The 6893-nt window shown below is 47.5% G+C and overlaps 1 pseudogene; it reads left to right on the forward strand.

Annotated features, from left to right (window-relative positions):
• Window positions 1-4991: 4991 nt before the first annotated feature.
• On the forward strand, window positions 4992-5610 carry LOC149355866 (uncharacterized; annotated as a pseudogene).
• Window positions 5611-6893: the final 1283 nt, after the last annotated feature.

Raw genomic sequence — 6893 nt, forward strand, 5'->3', positions numbered from 1 at the left:
GAAACACAGCTTCACTCGTTCGAACCGTCGACATAGTGCCATGATTGGCAGTGATAAACTCGCAGTCAAGCGCGCTGATTCATTCCTTGCCTTCAAGAAACATATGCCAACGTCTCGCTGTGAAAACGCGTCGCATGCCACCGTCTCATATTCAGTCATAGTCCGGGCCACCCCTGATTGACTGCAGATAATGTGCTAGAATGGTTGCCTAAAGATGCCGACATCAACATCATTGAGAACGTGTGGGGCTTAATGAAGAGTAACTTGGCGTGACGTGCCCTTCAAATCCAGAGCAGAGACGGTTTATGGGTAGCTCTTTTCAGAGCTAGTGGGAACGGCTGAGATCCGATCGAGGCTTGGTTCAAAACCTGTACGCATCTCTGCCAGTAAGACTGCAAGACATCCAGGCTGAAAACGGCGGATCTTCTCCCCACTGACCACATTTACTCTGTAGATTGGCGGCGGCCAAGCTGACCGCTGTTGGAGACGGAGGGGGCCTGGAGATGACTGACTCGTTCAGCCCCGCAGGTCCCGGCTCCGAAGGACGGAGTCGAACTGCGTTATCGAGGACACTGTACAGAAGGGTTCATTTTACGGGTTTACAGTCGTTAAGGAAGTACTCTGGACACAAAAAACATCCCGTTAAATACGGTTCGTATACCCCAGATCCCTGCGTGGAGAATTTAGTTCGAAGAACGCTGTCCAATCAAATGGGCAGTTGATGACGCTGGCGGTACCACCCACGACAGTGGGCGGTGCTGATGCTCTCTCGCTCTCTCACAGCTCGAGGGATGAGAAGGGGAAGACTTAGTCATCAAACACAGATGCGTCACCTTCACCACTGCCTCAAGGTTTCTGTGCGTTGCCTACGCGGGAAAGGAGTACACCGCAGTCTCCCCGCAGGTGAACGAACCTCCTCGAGTTCCCCCGCCGGATGGCCGAAGCACGAGACCTCTGTCGAGGACACCGCCGTCTTTCAATTAGCAGCCTCAGCTTGACCTGGCGTAGCACCACACCGTCCGTCGTCGTCTATGCTTCCGCCGCTGGAGTCGCCAGCGCGCGCCGCATCATTTGCTTCGCGATGAGTCACGTCCGGTACACTGTGGCGGTCATCTCTGCTTTCGCCGCTGCTGCCGCCGGCGCCAGGCCTCGTCGTATCCTTTGCTTCGCGATGAGTCACGTCCGGTACACTGTGGCGGTCATCTCTGCTTTCGCCGCTGCTGCCGCCGGCGCCAGGCCTCGTCGCATCCTTTGCTTCGCGATGAGTCACGTCCAGTACACTGTGGCGGTCATCTCTGCTTTCGCCGCTGCTGCCGCCGGCGCCAGGCCTCGTCGTATCCTTTGCTTCGCGATGAGTCACGTCCGGTACTAATTTTTCCCAGGATCGCGTTCCCCAATCTTGACACCGCCTTAGCCGCACGCGTCTTTTTTTTTTCCATCTCGAGCTATAGGCCTTTTTCAGTTTTAGCCTCGCTCCCAGCGCGCCAAACACCGCCATGTCGCTTTCCTCCTGTCTGGCTAGTTCGGAAAGGCGGTTTGCGTGCGTCCCGTGCGTTCTCTGCTGTTCCCGGTGTTTATTTGCTTAGCTGTTGTAGCACGATTTGGGTGTATGTGTGATGAAAGTTTCAATGAGGTCTTCGGGAAACCGCTGCGCAGTCGTCGGCTGTTCACACAACTACAGGAAGCGAAGGCGGCTTGAAGCAGAGCAGTGTGAAGAACACGGACAGCCACAGCGGCAGTGCGGTTGCGGGCTGTTTCAGCTACACAGGTTTCCGCAAGAGGAACCGCGGCGACTTTGGCTCGCAAGTGTAAATAGGAAGGATTTCTGTCCTTCGCCATCGGCCCATGTATGTTCCGAGAATTTCGTCGGTGGAAAACGAAGTGATGAAAATTCCACTCTAATGCTTAACTTTGGATACCAACGAAAGGTGCGTAGCTGTATCGATCAGTTGAGCGTTAGTTCTTTGTAGTGTAATAAGCCTGATACCAAACTTTTATTCAGGTTAAAGTGGGCCGTCGCCGCATCGTGAAGGCAGACTACGTACCGACGAAGAAAAGAAAGGTGTGTGTTTCAACGCGTTGACGTTGCCCTGGTACAATCGTGTTTGTGCATAGTCACAGAAGTGTTTGCCTTACAAAGTTATGTTTGGACTCGCACCGGCTCTCATACCGAAGCTTACAATGTCTGCGTCAAGTTCTAGGTTGAATTCTACCCCCTATCGCTTTATTAGTCCCACCTCGCAATGCTCGACTATCTGCATTCTCGCTTACATTTTCTTTTTGGACGAAACCTTTCCAGGCTCACTTACTTGCCGATCGCCTGCATGGTTAGGTTTGTTTATGGGGTTTCATGTCCCGAAGCGACTCGGGATATGAGGGGCGCCGTAAATGGAGGGCTTTGGATAATTTCGGCCACCTGGGGTTCTTTAACGTGTACAGTACGCGCGTTCCTCCAGCATTTCGCCTCCATGGAATGCGAACGCAACGGCCGGGTTCCAACCCGCGTCTTTCAGGTCAGCAGTTGCTCATAGCACGATAACCAGTGAGCCACCGCGGCGGGTATGCGCCACTAGGCGCCTGGAGAACAGTAGCAATAGATATCGCTCTTTATTGACACTAGCCTGCCGTTTCTTGCAGGTGGGCGTTAGTGTGCACAGTTTGAAGGTGTTTTGTCATTCTTGTAACATATTTCGTAAATGCAGTCTGTGGAACATTCATGATTCGAACATAGTGCGCCTTGCTGTTACTCTGCTGGAATTTGTGGAAACCAAGCACCGTTCTCTGCTAACCTACACAGTGTGTGCCATTATGCTAGACCTGCGACAACCTGCTGGCACGCACACATCAGTTCATTTGCACTGCCAAAACTGGGACTGACGTCATTTAAATACACATTTCTGCAGCAATATGCTTGTGTTCATACACCCGCAGTTCGACATCATGGCGGCGACCACTACAGGCCTGCCTTCATGTGGAGGTGTTTCCCCTTGCACCAGCAGCAGTGATGTGCGTAACACTGTATTCTTTCCTCACGAACACCTTAGCTGGACACAGCACGCCGAACCATGGTGGCCGAGTCTTGTGGCTCAGAATAACCTGCTGACATACACGCGTCAGCTATTTTCTTTTGCTAAATGGCGACTGGATTTTGGAAGTCCTAAACTGCCGTCTTTCGGTCTCCCGTTGTTTCAATAAATCTTTTTCACTCATAAGTACATCCTTCTATACATTTCCAGTGTGGCTTGAAAGCTGCGCCCACAACAGGACTACCGAAGTGTGGAGATATTCCGCCTTGCACAGTCAGCAATGATGACGTATGTAGCAATTCATGCGTCCCCTAATTCCTCTTCATTGATGAACCCCATGGCAGACACAGCATGCTGTGCCCTGTGACTCTGAATAACCTGTCCACCTGCACGCATCAGTAACCTTCCGCTATCAAATGGTGGTTGCATTGTTGAACTCCTGAACTCCTGCCTTGCAGTGTTTCTTGCATTGAGTAAATAAACTTTTCGCCCTTAACGTGCGTAACCTTCTTATACATTTGCAGTGTGACAACACAGCTGTACCCACAGCAGGACTACCAGAGAGCGGAAACACTTCCCCTTCCACATGGAACAGTAATTATGTACATAGCACTATTCCTCCATGATTAACCCGTGTTGCATACAGCATGCTGAGCTCTGTGACTTAGCATAACCTGTCGGCATGCATGCCTCAGTAAATTTCCACTGCCAGGTAGTGGCTGCGTCTTGAATATTTTGAAGTGCTGCCTTAATTGCATTTTGAGACTCACCATATTTTTAATATGTGCATTTTTTGTAAACAAGTTTTTCTCATTCTGCTTGCAGTGCAACACCACAGTTGTGACCGTGGCAGGAGTCCCACAGTGCGCAGCTCCTGCCTCTAGGACAAGCATCAATGATGTATGTAGAACTGTTTTCTTTGCTATTAAACCGAAAGCCTGCACATAGCCTGTCATGTGCAGAATATTCTTTGGTTTGTCATAACCTGCTGGCATTCATGCCAAATTTTTCATCAGCACATGATGGATGCAATGCTGCCGCTTTAAAGGTAATACTTTTCACTGTGTGAGACGTCTCTTGCATCGACTCCAGATTTCTTTTAATGACATGCTTGTTTTATTAAAATCTACTTTCAGTGCAACACCATTGGTGGCGAGGCAAATGCGGCACCACAAGAAATTCGTGGCCCTGCTGTGCCAAAACAGTTCCATGTGACCGTCATGCCGCTGATCACTGCTGGAACACAGACTGAAGAAGAATATGTGGGCATCTCATTATTTAAATAGCACTGCTCACCTTAACCCACATACTTCTGTACAGATACAAATGTATTTCAGGCTATGATTTCTCTTTCATTATTATGAATACGGCACAAAACCTAACCCACTGTCACTCTTTCATGCAGTGCCGACCAGACCAACTTACTCAGAGGCATGCTGCTTAAAGTATTAGTCTAGGTATTGGCACTGTTGTGGGGTGCTTTTCTACCATCCTTGTTTTTGTGCACACAGCTTATTGAGCAATAAAGACCATAGTTAGCTCTGGAAGAAGCCATATTGCAGGCGTCTATTTTCATAGTGAAGGATCATCTATCTTTGCAATCAGTACATAGAAGCTTCATTGAATGCTCATTGGCTTTGAGCATTTGCAAAAACATTAAAGCTATGTTGTTCTGTGAAGTATTAGCTTTATACTTCTTTTTTCCCGAAGACTTAAAGTGCGGATTCTGTGCTGGCTGCGCTACTGTGAGGTATATTTTTTTTTCTGCAGCTAAGCATAACAAATTTTCTTTTCATGTCACTGTGTGCTTTCCGAGGCAAACTGATGTGGTTTTAAGCAGATTTCACTCTTTTTCAGATATGCAAACAAGACGCAGTTACACAGTGGGAGGACAGGGCTGTTACAGACCATACGTATGGCTTGCCACACAGGTCAAGCTCTCTACGTACTTCAGTGAGGTGAAAGATGTCAGCATCTGACATATTATTTTATACAGGTGTTTCTGAGGCTGCATTTGAGGTGATTCTTTCTGGCCTTGAGCGAAGCTTGCTACCACGCACACATCTCTTGTTGGAAGATCAGCTCCTCTTAACCCTTATGCGTCTTCGGCTTGGCCTTTTGTACAAGGACCTTGCATGGAGGTTTTCCATTTCTGCCTCATGTGTCTGCAGAATATTCAACCGTGTGCTTGAGTCTCGGAACACACTGATGAAATATTTTGTGAAGTGGCTCTCAAAATCTCGGGTACTAAGCAGCATGCCTAAGTCATTCAACAAAAATGGCTATGGAAACACCCGATGCATCCTTGACTGTACTGAAGTTTCACTCCAGAGGCCAAGAAAGGAAAAAGCTAGGGCACAAACATAGAGCCAATACAAAGCCCGCAACACAGTCAAGTTCTTGATTTTGAATGCACCGAATGGGCATATTATGTTCGTTTCCAGAGCTTATGGGGGACGTGCGTCTGACAAGTTCATTGTGAGGGACTGCGTAATATTGGAATATTTTGTCCCTGGTGATGAAATAATGGCAGATAGGGGTTTCACGTTGGACCCTTACTTGGAGGCCCAGAGAATCAAGATGAACATACCAGCTTTCACTAAAGGTGAATGGAACATCCTTGTTTGCTTCATTAGTACAAATGATAATTTTCAGTCATAACAAAAGGGAATAAAATACATCTGTGTACGCAATCTGGAAAAAGCAGTACAAACCTGGGCACAGTACAAATAGCCACTTGCTTGATTTTGGTTTGGTTTGGTTTATGGGGTTTAACGTCCCAAAGCGACTCAGGCTATGAGAGACGCCGTAGTGGAGGGCTCCGGAAATTTCGACAACCTGTGGTTCTTTAACGTGCACTGACATCGCACAGCACACGGGCCTCTAGAATTTCGCCTCCATAGAAATTCGACCGCCGCGGCCGGGATCGAACCCGCGTCTTTCGGGTCAGTAGCCGAGCACCATAACCACTAAGCCACCGCGGCGGGCTCTTGCTTGATTTTGTCAAAACCATGGGTGCACTATATAATTTTGCATCACTGAGGTGTCTTTTATGAACATATAAAACAGAAAAATTCTCTTCAAACTGCTGAAGTAACAATGCCTTGTTAACAGTTGCCCTGAATTTTGACAAATGCAAATCTTGTAGCAGCTGTTAGCAACCAAGAGTTGAGAGCTAAACACAATTGGGCAATTGTCCTTGCTTTTGGCTAGGCTGTAAATGTTCACGTAATGTACACATACCATTTTTTCTACATTTCAGGGAAAGAGCAACTTTCTGAAGCGGAGGTAACAGCAACTCGACGAATCGCATCAGTGAGAATTGATGTCTAAAAGGCCATTAATAGAATCAAGAACTACAGCATTTTCAGTTCCAACCTGAGCATTAAGTGCAAAAAGTCTATCGACATGATGGTCATGGTTTGTGCGGGATTGTGTAATTTTAAGGCCCCTCTGATTGCCGTCAGCAGTTGGCACGCATGAAAAAGTGAATTAATGAGCAGATACCTGCTGACTTTGAACTTCAATAAGATGCTACATTCAAAGCATCTCGCTTTTTTGCATCAGTGTCATCATAATAAGCCAAATTACATCCATTTCGAAACAAATGTCTCCCGTAACTCCATTTATCTCAGCCCTGGACCACGCAAGTCCACTTAATCCTAGCAATCTCCCTAATTGCATCTATCCACTCGGCTATCTGTTGTTCTCAACTACATCTTCCTCCCCTTGGAATTAACTCTGGTACCCAACAAGCCTTTATTTAACTGCCACATCACATGTTGCACACGTCTGGTTTCCTCTTGATTCATGATAATATTAACTCAAGATTGTTTCCTAATAGACGACTCTTTCTCTTGCTACTCA

Source organism: Amblyomma mixtum, chromosome 3, assembly GCF_055824585.1.
Source record: "Amblyomma mixtum isolate Tamu chromosome 3, ASM5582458v1, whole genome shotgun sequence".
Taxonomy (NCBI): domain Eukaryota; kingdom Metazoa; phylum Arthropoda; class Arachnida; order Ixodida; family Ixodidae; genus Amblyomma; species Amblyomma mixtum.